Genomic DNA, 14,447 nt, shown 5'->3' with positions numbered 1-14,447 from the left:
CCTTCCCAGCTGGCCTCTAGCAACCACCCCATGAGCAGTTCTGACTAACCACGGGCAGCTGGTGCCATTTCAGGTGCCCAAGGCACAAGGCTAGCAAGTACCAAACAGGATGTAACTAACTATCCAACATCTAAAATGTCACCAGACATTTGTGTCCAGGCACCTCACTTGCTCCATAAAACATTCTGTTGACCCAGTGGACTCAGGAATTACTCCATGATCTGCTCTACCAATGCATGGCCTTATGTCCCCTTCACCCTCCCTCATGTCAGGTAGTGTTCCCTACTTGATCTAATACTTGTTCTATGGAACAAGGTGTCTGAAAAAGTTGTAAGCTCCAAAATAAGCTTTATAGACTTAGACAATCTGAAAAAAGAAATGTTGTGGTTATTATAAGAGGCTTTCAAAAACCTCAAAAATTTAAAAGTTGTTAATTATGAAGCACAGGATTCCAATACACTATCTTAAAATGATTCCCTGAACAACTGTTTGATAATCAATATTTTGCATTAATATAGGGCTTATTGCTCCAAAACTCAATTAACTTTTGTTAATGAAGTAAGCTATACAGCACTTAGGGGAACCAACTTAATACTAACTATCTTGAATGGGTATTATTAAGTAGTTTGTAAATAATTATATTAGAATATTAAAAGTATGATGAACATGGTAACTATTCCATTAGATATGTAAGGATTATTGCATCCATTTTACTCAAGGAGTCGGAGGAAACTGAAAATGAAAGAGGCAGACATCCTGGTGAAGTAGCAGAGAGATGTACAGCAAGCACATGTGCTGACTGGCTGGGGAAGTTACACGTGCCAGGCCAGTACACGTTACTGGAAAACAGAAGCTGCAGAGACTCTCTGAGGATTCTTGACGCCCTGCTGAACTGGCTGGTGGTAAAGATTTAAAAATGCTGACAGCTGATAAAAGGGCTAGTTCTGATTCTATGATTCTGAAACGTAGAAATACCTAAATCTGGTACCATGGTAACTTGGAAGAACAGTTCTTACAATTTATTTTCCAGATGTCTACAAATATGAAAAACAAGCTGCTTCAGATACTATATTGATTTTTTTATTTGACACAATTATATTCATAACTTCATCTCATCCTTATTTGACTGCATCATTTTCCAAGACCACCATATGTCTCCAAATATTCTCTTAGCTTTCCTGCACCAAATACAGTTATTCAGGCTTTCACTTATACCTGCCCAGAGACATACAGCTATCACATGCAAGAGACAGTACTAGAAGCACCACAGGGAATTCTGAATTTACTATCTGTAATTTTAATCCATGAATTTATAGCTTGCAAGAGAGTGCCAGAAGTATCTAGGATAATTATAAGATAATCCGCATTTCCTTTGACAAGAAAAAAAATACCACCCACACTATAACTAACAATAGCCCAGCCAGTTCTTAAGAAATCATTGCTGAGTGGAGCTATCCTCACAATCTGTGACTTAATGTTGAAATCCTTTATTACAGCAGGGTGTTTGAGGAGTTTACACAGAACTAGGCACATTTCACATTCCTGCTGCCAGCATCCTGGATCCTTTTAGCATCCAGTTTCAGACTGGCTCCAGAGCAGATCCTGTGGAGCACCCATTGACACATACCTTGTTCACAGACAAGGGCCAACGTACTTATATTGCTGGATCTCACCTGGATGCCAGTTACTAGCAGTTATGACATGGTGTCATACAGTTTTGAAGCAGCAGCAGGAATTTCCTTCAGACAGAACTTCATCAATTATACCTCTTAACTTTTCTGTGAGCAACAAGACCCAGGCCATCAGTTATAATGAATTTTACAAATGGTTCTGCACTTTTTAACCTGTTTTTTGTTGCAGTTTACAAGTTGTATCCGTTATTTTACTTGACAACTAAGAGTCTCCAGAATACTGATTTTAGTGCTTATGCTGCAATACCTTCAAGGGATGGGATGGGATGCTGCATTTATGCTTGCCCACCCCTAAAGATAGCTTTGTATCACATTTCCTCCACTGTAAGGAACATAACTGTTCAACTTAAAGAAATTGTGTGAACAGACTTCCGGAACAGGTGAGCCACAGCACAGCCCAACCCTTGGAAAATTTGGAAAAAACAATATCTCTTTGCTTCTTTACCATTATGAACCGGCCATGTGTGAAAGAAAACAGAGACTAATGAAAATTAAAGGTGAAGAGGAAAGAAGAATGATTTTGCTGCTCTATGAAACCTTGGTACCCCCACATCTTGTTTCCAAGAGGGACAGGTCTGTACACCTCCAGAAAAACACTACAGAATGAGGGAAGGTAAAGAGAAGGGCAGACACACTGATCAAGAGGGTGGAATGGTACTGTATTAAGAGAGACTAAAATGGCTGGGGCTTTTCCACCTGCAGAGGAGAAGGCTAAGAAAAGATATGATCAAGGCTTACAAAATCATAAAGGCAGTGGCTAAGGTGAATACAAAGTTGTTATTTATCAGATCTTGCAGTACTAGAACGGCAGTGCACAGGGTGAGACTAATTGGGCATTACTAACAGCCAAAAGACAGTACCTTTTTTTCACAGCGGGTAATTAATGTCTGGAACTCCCCACCACAGGCTGTAGTAAAGGCAAGAGTCAGCAGGTTCAAAAAGCAGCTAGTCAAACTGGGTAACAGGTCTATAAACAGATTAAAAAAAACAAGAGAAAAAAGAACAGGCATGGAATCATCATCTAACAGCTCTAATTGATGCCTGGTCATACTTATGGATGCTTGGAGTACGGGATAGACAGACCGTGGGCTTGCATGCCAGTCCCTGAATAAAGCATCCTCTACTGCCATGGACAAGGGAGAGAGTAGAGAGCTAGATGGACCTCTGTTCTGATCCAACAGGACACTCCCAGAATTCAGGATCCTTAGATATGCCAGTTTACAGAATATGGACAGAATTCAGATTTCAAACGGATTTGAATTCATCCAAAACACATTAAAGGTATCTACCTGTAATCCACAGGGACAAAGCTCATCTCCAAATGTAATCAGGATAAAATTATTGAAATAATTAATGGCTTAAATCTTTATATGCCTCTCCATTGGGACTGTTAAAGCTAAAATGGATTTTTAAACCATACTTTCCTTTATTGTTGACAATCCTCCATCCCACATTCCTGTAAAATTAAAGTTTTTATATAGGTTTTCATGTTTCTTCAGCTTCTTAAATTGCTAATGACAAACATTTTAAAGCAATTAATTACACATGGTGACTGTTCTCTGAGATTTAGTCTATCAGATAGGTTTCCACTATAGAACCATAAACTCATTTTCTTCCTCCTGTATGTCAAGTATTTTAACAAAGCAACTCTGCCTTATATAGACCCCTTTCCTCTTGAATACAAGGTTCCTTAATATCTTTAGTTTTTCATGAACAGTTAAGTCCTCTTTTGCCTCCCATGGGGAAGGCAGGAGGGAGTTCTGTTGATTGCCTTTTTACTAACATGTAACGGACCCCACTCAAGCCAACACTGCACAAGAAGCCCTCATAGATTCTCAAGGGTTTTTAGTTCTATGGATATAAGGATATAAGATGGATATAAGGATATAAGCTGGTTTCTTTCACTCTTAACTTTGTGCATTGCTTTCCCCTCCCATCCATGATCATGTAACCCCACAGACTACGCAGCCATTTGCTTATGTAGAAAAGTCACTATGTTTTTAGCTGCTTTGTAATGAGTTACAGCAGCATGACAGAAAGGGTGAGCACACACCCCAGCCCTGGTCAGCACCGTCCAAACAGGCACAGAGCAGAGAAAATACAGCTCAGCCCTCACCTGGGCACAGCATCTCCACAGATCCTCAGCACTACGAAACAATCTGCAAAACGTTCTCTCATAACTGTGCTAACATTTGGGTAGAAAAACATTAAAAATAGCTTTAATAACATCATTGCCAAATCACACTGTGTTTCAACAGCAACTACTTAAGTATGCTGCTGGAAACTCACGTACAGATGGCAAGGGGAACGTACAAAGTCTTACAGCAGCTATACTATGAACGTTACACTGCAAGTATGTGAGGTTTTTTATTCATGCTGCATTAGCTTCTATCAGCCTGAACCAGAGATAAGATCCTACTGTGCTAGCAGCCCTGAATATCACACTGAAAAAGACCACCTCTCACTGAAGAAAACTAGAGAAGGTACCCCCAGAGTGGCCTAAAGGGGCTGGGGAGACTGTGAAATGTCCTTCAAAGAAAGAACTGCCTTCTGAGGAAGGGAAGCCTCTGGCAGCACAGCAGGAGGCAAAGCAGCTCAAGCAGAAGGTGGCTAAACTGCTTCCACTACCCAGCAACTGGAAGAAAGATCCAGGCAACTACAAGAGACCAAGACAACCAGGCCTTGGCTTCTTTCAGATGAGGACACTACATGAAACACCGGAATCAGTAATGGACAAATGTTCCTTAATCCTAGGGTCTCCAGACAACAACCTGCAAAAATTATTCTTAGTGTGATGTAACTATAACTGGCTTGATGGTCCTAATAAGCACCCTGAAACAGAGTTGATTCTAACTACTGGAGAACATGGCTTATATCTTTGGAGACATGGACAAGGATGGTTTCTTTGAGGGAGAGCTGACTGAGGGCAGACAAGTATGGATCCCTGTTAATAGTTTTGAAGGATGACATGATGACAACTGAGCCTCCAGAGACAAGTGAGCCCTTGCAGAACCCAGATCACGAGGCGAGACCCTCCAGCAGAAGTGTTAGCAATGGAGGAAAAAGGAATGGGCTTGACAAAAGAATGTGTGTCATTGTGTTGGCTGACAGCCTAGGAGACACCGAGATTCCTCTTAATCATGCAGCCATACCTTATCCAAGAAATCTCACTCTAATCAAACAATTTGCAAGTAGTATTATTATTGGCCAGGAGCCTGTGCTATCTGTGTATATAGCCAGAATGTGAGTTTCAGCTCCAACACTCAAGCAGTGATTGAAGACTTGGTTTTAAAAAAAATAAAAGTCAGACCTACTGAATGCTGGTTTGAAACGTGACAGAAAAAGGAGATTCAGATAAGAGGGAGCATACTATGCTAGTAGGGAAGGACTTCTAAATAGCTTCAAAATGTTTGAAACTTAGGAGCATCACTCCTATTTCAGAGGTCACTTAAATGCCAAGTAGCAATTATTTGCATGATGTGTACCTTAATGAAAGGGACTGTGACATAGCAAAGGCAGAGGTCTACTGGTCTACTTTCCAGAGTTTGCACTGAGCAAGAAACAAAAGTGAAAGCCTGGCCTAAAAATATGAAATGGGACATGTGGTGGTTTAGCCCTGGCTGGAAGCCAGATGCCCACCAAAGTCAGTCTATTACTCCCCTTCTTAATTGGGCAGGGGAGAAAATATATATTAAGAGGCTCAGAAGACAAAATAAGGACAGGGAGAGATCACTCTGTCAGCAATGACACGGGCAAAACAGACTCAACACAGAGTGAAGAAGAGAGAAACTACCTAATTTATTACACTACACTAAAAAGAACAGTAAAACCAGAGTCAGGAGCATGAGCAGATCTTAAAACAAATGTAACCAGATCTTAAAACACTTTCCCTCCACCCCTCCCTTCTTAGCAGACTGTAGTTGGAATTTTGCTCCCTTCTTCCCCCCTGCTCGCAGCACAGGGGGGCAGGGACTGGGGAAAATGGGGTTCTCGGTAGCACCTTCCCCCTACCCCTACATTCTAAGCAGACTTCCCTTTAGCCATGATCTTGCTCCCTTCTTCCCCCTGCTCGCAGCACAGGGGGGCAGGAACTGGGAAAAAATGAGGTTCTTGGTTACTTCTTCATGAGCTGTTTTCCTCTTCCAGATCTTAAGACACCTCTAACCTCCCCCCCTGCTCCCTTCTTAGCAGACTTGACTCTAGTCATGATTTCACTCCCTTCTTCCCTGATTGCAGCACAGGTGGGTAGGGACTGGGAGATGGGGGCTTCGGTCAGTCCCTTGCAAGTTGGTTTCCTTCTCAGCTGGGGGACGGGGGCAGCATTCATGCCATACCCTCCCCCTGCCGCACCGTGGGTTCTCACCCACAGGAGACAGTCCTCCACAAACTTCTCCAACGTGAGACCTTTCCCACAGGGCTTTATCTCTCTATCACAGTGTCTCTCAGTCCCAGACCTCCACAGGATTCCAAGCCTCCCCCCAGCAAACCTGTTCTGACGCAAATATTTCTCTCTCATCTCTGTGTCTCTGACTCTCCTCATGGCTGCAAGTGCTGGCAGGGGCTTATCCCAACATAGGGTCACAGCATCTTCTCCCTTTCCTGTTCCAATTGAATGAAGAGTTTTTTCAGTGATTTCTAAAGTGAAATATGTACCAAATCTTTTCTATTTCTTGATCTAAATACAGACATTTGTATGATAAATACGTCTTAATTGATACTTAATTGATACAGCACAAAGGAGTGACTACCAAAACCATTCTTTTGCTAAGACATGAATTAAATACTTTTGTATGCTATAAGGATTAGATATAGACAAGAAAAAGCTTTCTTTAGCACAGATTTTCAAGAAAGGATTCTGCTCAGCTAGCATAAAGGATCCAATTTGCAGCAATTCCATCCGTATATGGAAGTCTCCCTACACCAAGTTACATGCTGAGTCAGTCACCTTTTGTGCACTTTGTAATAACAATGGTTTTGTCTTCTGTAATTAATTAATTAATTAATTTTCACTGTATAGATTTGTTTGCTTGAAATGTTACACTGCTTTACTTGTTAACTTTGAAAGTACTTTTAAAATATATAAATACTTACTTTATTCCTGGTGTAACCAGCTCTGACTGTAAATGCTATAAAGGGGGAGCTTAAGAAAAAGTTACACATGGAGTATCTTTAACTAAGTGAATGTTCAAATATTTAAGTAATTTTCCTGACGATGATTATTTATTATTTAGACCAGCTCAAGCTGTACTGGCTTTCAAAGCATTGCTGGTTTCCATAGCCATTTCATTGTTTGCCAGAAGATACCCATTTGTTTAGTTTTTTGGTTTTGGAAACATGTTGGCAATTGCTTTATTATAATAAAGGTTTAAAACAAACAATTCATTGTATTTTTTCAGCATTTGCTTTTTTAAAAATCACCATTTAGGGAAGGATAAACTTGTAAAACCCTATTAAAGTTATCTAGGTTGGGTATCAGGAAGAAATTCTTCACTCTGAGGGTGGTGAGGCCCTGGCACAGGCTGCCCAGAGATGTGATGGATGCCCAGAGAAGTGTTCGAGGACAGATTGGATGGGGCCTTGAACAGCCTGGGATAGTGGGGGGTGTCCCTGCCCATGGCCGGGGGTTGGAAGTTGATGACCTTTAAAGGTCCCTGTGAGCCCTAACCATTCTGTGACTCTGACAGCTGTCTTGCCCTTGCACAGCACTTGGTTCACAGATCATAGCATAGCCTGAGTTGGAAGGGACCATAAGGATCATAAAGTCCAAGTCCCGCAGCCTCTGAGGAGCAGGGGATTTTGCAGACACGAGGTCTAGCGTGGGCCGTACCGATTTCTCTGGAGAAACCCATCTGTACGTCCCGGGAAGCGGTCAGACTCCCGTCCCGCCGTGCAGGTGCCTGAAGCAGCCGCCAGTAGCTCAGACCGCGCTCCGAGCCACGGCTGCTTCTGCAGGGACACGCGCTGCCGCGGCGGCACCAGCAGAGGGCAGCAGAGCCCCGCGCACGGGGCGCGCTCCGGGCTGCCGCGGGCCCGGGCCGAGCGGCAGCCCCCGGGCGTGCCGGCAGCCAGGCGTTCCGCTCCGCTCCGCTCCGCCGCTGCGGGAGCCCCAGGAGGAGCCGGATCTCCTGCCCCTTCCCCTCAGGCTGTGCGCAGCGCGGTGGCCGCCTCCGGCCCGGGAGAGCGCGTTTAAAAGCCAAGCTTGAGGTTAAGCCGAGCTCGATGGGGTCGCGTTCAGTCTGGTCAGGAACACTTCCTCACAGAAGCGTCCCTCCAGCTGAAAGCCTCAGGTCTGTGTCTGGGTCAGCTGGCGGTGGGTGCTTCCTTCAGAGAAACACACGCATCTGAACGGAACAGAACGACAGGGCTCCGAGCATCGCAAGCAAAAGCTGTGATCCTTCCCTCACGGCTGCAAAAGACATTTCACTGCGCCTGGAAAACGTGTAAGTCTCACAGCCCAAATTGAGAATAAGGGCAGAGACATCATCTTTTACCACAATAAGCTTTAACCAAACAAAGCGTGAGCTGAAGGGATAGAAAGAGTTGGGGGAGCTACCTAAAGGCTGTTTCTCTAGCTGTATAGCTACGAGTTTGGGCAACAACGGATACAGGGTGAACCTAATGGTCTAGCAAGGGTCCTGAAGGTGGGCTTGGTGAAGTGAGGAGTGAAGAAAATAGGGGGGAGTATCAGTGACACCTGGAAGGGCAGCTTCTCTGTCATTTGTGGGGAAGCCACAGGGATGGGAGGTGCTGACATGTTTAGCAGCACCCAGCCGGGAGGAGGGAGGTGTTGGACAGTTGCCGAAAGCCTGGATCAGCCACAGCCACAAATCAGGTTAGACACCAGATTGCAGCAGCTAGTAGGAAAGCAATCCAGGGTCTCTTCTGTCCAGTATTAGCTCTGAACTGGGCTGCCAGCCATTGTGGAGAGCACATCCTGGCTCATTACCTGGAGATCACACGGAATGGTGCTGAGCCAGGCTGAAACGGAAAGTAATATAGTAACAGATGTAACATTGGACTTTCCTGTGGCATCATAAATATCACTAAGTACAGTTGTCTTAAATATCTTCATCCACACGCGACCTGCAAATTCACCAAAAGATTAGGCAGATGAAGGAAAAAGATTATATCATTTGGCAATGGACTTCAAAGGTGTGGAAAGGAAAACTGGCAGGTCTTACATGGCAGGAGGTGTTGCTTTTCATTAGAACAAGAGGAAATTTCCTCAAGATGCACAAAGCCAGACTAGTCAAAAGGACTCAAAACACTACAAAAGCAACTGTATGCTCACAGGGAGATGGCATTAGATGATTGATTGTTATTTTAATGTCTAATCTCTGTGTTTAAAAAGGCCCATAAACCCCCAGCTTTATATTAAAGGTGTATTTCATTCATACTCAGGTTTTAACTCTAAGAACTACTGAGGGGTAATAGAATGAACTATAGTGCTGAATCCAGTTTTTAGTAAATCAGCTTTGAAGAAAGGCATCATCTCTTGGGAACCACAATTCCTACACAAAGTCAGGGAAAATGGTCCAGACTCCTAAGCAGAGGCTTGCCTGTACCTGTGCCCTCAAAACTAGACTCCTGTGGGGCTGTGAGGTTCTGAGCATGAGCTGAGACGTGGGTGGGATTCAGCCCTTTGAGCACACAGGAACACAGAGGATCGGTGGATGAGCAGCGCTGCCAGACACAAAAACAGTAGTCCATGGGATAGTCCACAAGGTAAGGCCAGAGCACTTGTGCATACAGCACTGCATGAAGCACTCTTAGAGCAAAGCTGACAGAAGCTGGAGATGCACCAAAAGTGGCTGTCCCAAGCAAGACTTGCAATACTCCTCTATTCTTTGCTCACTTACCTCTATACACATCTGATGGAGCAGGCTCTCTGGAATAACCTAACATTAAGCCAAATCTAGTTTTATTATATATTAGTATCTCAAAACTCCTAATATTATTCTAACCAACGAAAGCAGGAGTGCCATCCACTTGAAGGGCATATATTCTGCTAGGACTTCTGCCCCAACCTTACCTGCACCTCACATTTAACTCACATAACCCAAGTACAACCAGTGCTTGCTATTCAAGCTGTCACATCCCCATAGCAGGAAGGAGAAGAGTTGGCATTAGCCAGTTGCTGCTTGCTCACAGCCCTGTGACAAGAAGACTGATCCCAAAAGCAGGATCCAGCCCTTGAAGCCATCACATTTAGAGCACAGTTGGCAAAAAGATCCATCTGTACTTAGATATTGATCTTCTACACACCTTCCATGGTGTCCTGTGGATATGTATTCCTTATTTGCTGTGGGTAAAAGGGAGATGGTTTGGCAGGAAAGGCTTAAATCAGGATCATCTAAAAATCATTCTCCATGTCACTCACTCCCCACCATATGACCAAAAGCACAGCCCCAGCCAAAGTGCTGGTATCCTGCATTACATGATGGGCTCCCTTTTGGTTATGTGCCAGGGGACAAACACCTTCAGCCCGTGTCTGCATGGGTGCTTGTCCAGTCACAGGAGAGCCTATTGTTTTACGTATGGAGATTAACAGATATGATGCTTAAACCACAAGTGGACTTTTGTCCACACAATGGAGAAAACAGCAGAATGGCCCAGAAGAATTGTTCTGCCACCTTGGCTCTAGTTCCCAGTCTGTGGTTCTTTACACTTGCTTCACTGAAAACATCTTTTCTAAAACAGGGGGAGTAACAGTATTTCTCACTCAGTTGTTGTCTGTCCCTGCTGCATTCCCTAATTCAGCTCTCCCTCAGAAACACAAGGGGGAAGTGGCAGGAATATTACTAGCATAAGAAATGACTATCAACTTCTGCTGTCACTTCACATAATTCACAGAAGTTCAATTATTAAAAAATCAAGAATACTGTCTTTTTTTGGCCACCTTCATTTCTAGTTCTTCACCACTAACTGCTGTCATAATTCTCCTTCAGACCATACCAGGAACTTAGTTTAAAAAGCTCCAGCACAACAGGGCTTATAACTGATTCATGAAACACAAGGACCAAGAAGTTGTCCTAGATATTTTACTAATGCTATTCATCCCAAAATAAGAGCACATGAAGAAAGTTCTCAATACTTTGAATAATCAAATCACAGAGCAAAAAACCCATCCAATTTTAAAAGAAACTCATCACCCCTTATATACATAGAACCATCTCCAAAAAGGGTCCCTGGTGACAAGAAACCACCCTGGTGACAAAACCACTTTTCCCAGCAGCATTTACATTTCATTCCATATTGCAAAATAGCCCCCCAAACCCTAACAGAAACCACAATTACTTACTTACCCTAGTAAAGAAAGACAAAGAGCCCAGGGAGAACAGAACCTCCATGGCTTACAGCTTTTAGAAATTACCTGCCAAGTGTGTAATTTTAAAGTGATTGTCTTCCATTAGGGCTACAATAAACAGCATGGTGGAAAATTCAATCTGATTAGCTTTTCTAATGAGCTGCAGGAGGTTGTGGAGGCCAGAGCAGAAGAATCTTAAACATTTCATCACTGATTACAAACCTGCCTCTGAATTAATCAGATAATGAAGTGCATAGATTTAATGAACCAAATGCTGATCAACAAATTATCAATGATCCTTGTAGATTTTTGGCAGGCTAAACACCTTTTTTCTATGATTTCATAAAGCAGGAAGGTTACAGAAAGTATGTTCTCTATATGTAGTTTTTTATGCACTAACCTGTAGATGTAAACTTTATAATTTACACAATTATTTAATTTACTCACAATGTGCTCAAGTTCCTGTTGGGTCTCCAGGAGGGCTGTTATCACAGATGCAATTTAATTGAGACAGCAGCAATTAAAAGATGAGCAAAAACCCTGAGAACTTTTAACTACAATCTTACTGGAACAAATGAGGCTCTTACTCTGTAAAAGAGAGCAGAACAGGTAAAAGAGAGCAGATCAGGGTTTGGGTATTTCCAGTGTACTATGTGCAAGCCCAGATTTCTAAACCCAAACTAAACCTTTAGGTAGAACTACTCACCACAGCTAGCCTTCAGATTGCAGCCATGCTGACCTCCTGGTGCCTGCTCTGCATTCTTCCCTCCACCAGCCATTTCTTTTCCCTCATGTTGCTAGAGTTTAATTACCCACTTCCCTTTTGTAACCGAAAAACTGGCCATGGTACCCCAAAGCTGTTGTATCTAGCTGGACAAGAGAACAGAACAAACAAATTCTGCTGATACACAAGACTGTTTAAGTTTCAGCAACTCCAGTGCTTCCCCTGAGGGTACCATCTTTGCTGCAGCTGGTCAGCCTGATACCTGTTTCTTGTGAGACAGAGACGTTGAGCTGGGTTTGAGGCACAGGGAGAGATGGTTTCTCTTGCTGTTCTTCTGAGTTTTGGAATACTCTGCTCTTGGGATTTCTTTTCATTTTCTGCTTAGTCACCAACTTAATACTCACTGAAAGATCAAAGCCATTACCGTTAAAATCTAATATACTGCTCTTGGCTACTGCCAGCATCAGGCTATGGGCTAGATAGACCTTTGCTCTGATCCAGTATGGCAGGTCTTATGTTCTTATTATGACTTAAAATTTACTTTCCCCATAGGGATGTGCTTGTAGAAGTCCATCTGTCAAGTGATTCATGAGAAGTGGACATAAAAGAGAACTGAATATGACTAACTGAATACATTAAAAAAATTAAACAAGTATTCCTGGCAAATGAATACTTGAAAGATCTTAAATAAAAACCACTAAGAACTTGAATTTGTCACCTCTCTAGTCTCTGTTTTGCATTTTAAATCATTGCACCTTTGATGCAGCATTTTTTTAACATTATGTATTACCCTTTCCTTATAAAAACATATGTGGCTTTTCCTTTCTATCTCAGTTGTTTTGGATTAAAGGAGAAGAGGCAATTACAGCAATATCAAAGAAAGAGACAGAAGCAATGGCATGGATCAAATTATTATCTCATTGAAATCCAGGGGCCTGTTACTCGCAAGTTTAGTCAGACCAGGATTCATCCTCAGCGCTCGGAACAGTGGCAAATTTGGTTTAATCCCTCTGTGTTACTCATCTGTGCCCAATATGATTTATCCTGCAATGTTAGGTTTTTTGGTATTTGTCTGAATGGCTTTTAATAAAGACAGCTCTGGAAACCAAAGTTATTCTGAATAAAAATGCTAAACTTCATTTGTAAAGTAACTTGTAAAATTTCTACTTCAGTTGCTGACTTCAACTGTTCAGAGTCACTGTGAAAGTAGAGCTGATTGACAGACTACTTTTTGAAAGTACTTTCTCCAACAATCTTTGTTATGGAGGAGTGGGAATAAGCTCAATTTTATGGCAGTAATGTTTTATAGCTCATTCCCGACAGTGTGTGTGCTTTCAAGTGGTGGCATGCATGTGTTGTAAATACGACATCTCTATGATTCTGATAGGGCATAATAATCAGAATAGATCAGCTGAGCCAGTGGGTATGTGACTGCATCTAGAGGTGGAATGGCATAACACTGACACTCACATAAAATAATCTCATTTTTCTGCCAACTGCAGACAAAGCAGCGCTCACTGTGGTTTTGAGGGTGACGCATGTCTCTAAAATGTCTTTTTCTAAGCACAGTTTTGAACATCAACTGTCTCATTGCTTGGGAGTCTTCGTGACAGGTTTCATTTATAATGTTAGAAAACAGGATGCTGGAGCATCAGCAAGCTTCTCAAAAGCCCTAAAAGAACTGGACTTCTGCTGGATGCCATCTTAAGTGAAACAGAAAGATGGTGACATCCAAAAATAAATGAAGATGAAAACTGTGAAGTGCTTCACATCCCACTCTTTACTGGCTATGCTCAGCTCTTCTGGGTATCAAGCCCTGCACACGTAAACTGTAAATAACCCAGAGAACCAAGTTAATAAACCTGAGAGCCAAAAAGTAAAAATTAATTTAATTGTGTTATTCATGGTAGATTCAGAGTATTACTGTTTGTTTACCAAAGAGAAACCAACCTGAAACATTTCTCACTGGACACTCTGAAATGGTGTCTTGCTGTGCTGATTTAGCCTATTCTCCCCTATGTCTCTGTAAAGGAATTCTATAATGGATGTGAAACAGCTTTAGCACACACACACCTCCCCTGCCCCCCAATTAATTGGCTAATTGTCAACATAAAATACTTCAATAAAGATTTGTGGTGGATGATACCTACTTTTGGATGATACCTACTTTCAGAACCTCTGAATTTCCAACGTATTTTTAATACTGGAACTATGACTAGCATTTATATTGGTTGTGCCTGGTGCTCTTTGTTTTCATTCTAGATCACTTGGGGATATCTGATTGGCTCATTTCTAGTTATTTTGGGGTAGTCTGTGCAGGCTGAGGCCACTTCCAGAAAGACAACTAGTAAGCCACCAAGATCTCACCAGTTTCAGGAGGCACAGATATACACAGAGATAGGAGATGGCATTTACCTTCTGCAAATCACAGAAAGGACTCTGTTAAAATATGAGCTGGGGAGCTGCTTTGGTAGGGGGTTGGACCTGATGATCTCTCGAGGTCCCTTCCAACCCCTACAATTCTGTGATTCTGTGAAATTCAGGCTAGAGGCAGGAGTTTGGGTTTACTTGGTTTTGCTTTTTCTCTTCTTTCTCAAGAGGAAAAGCAACAACAGCTCTGTGTATTCAAATCTTAGTCTCGCTAAGCTTTTCCTTTAATTTTAGATGGGCTAGGTTTGGTCATGAAACTCCAATACAATCTAAATAACCACTTTAGTACTAAAAA

Source organism: Gallinula chloropus (genome assembly GCF_964237585.1).
Source record: "Gallinula chloropus genome assembly, chromosome: 17".
NCBI classification, from domain to species: Eukaryota; Metazoa; Chordata; class Aves; order Gruiformes; family Rallidae; genus Gallinula; species Gallinula chloropus.
The sequence above is the reverse complement of the archived record's forward strand: the minus strand, read 5'-3'. Positions refer to the sequence as shown.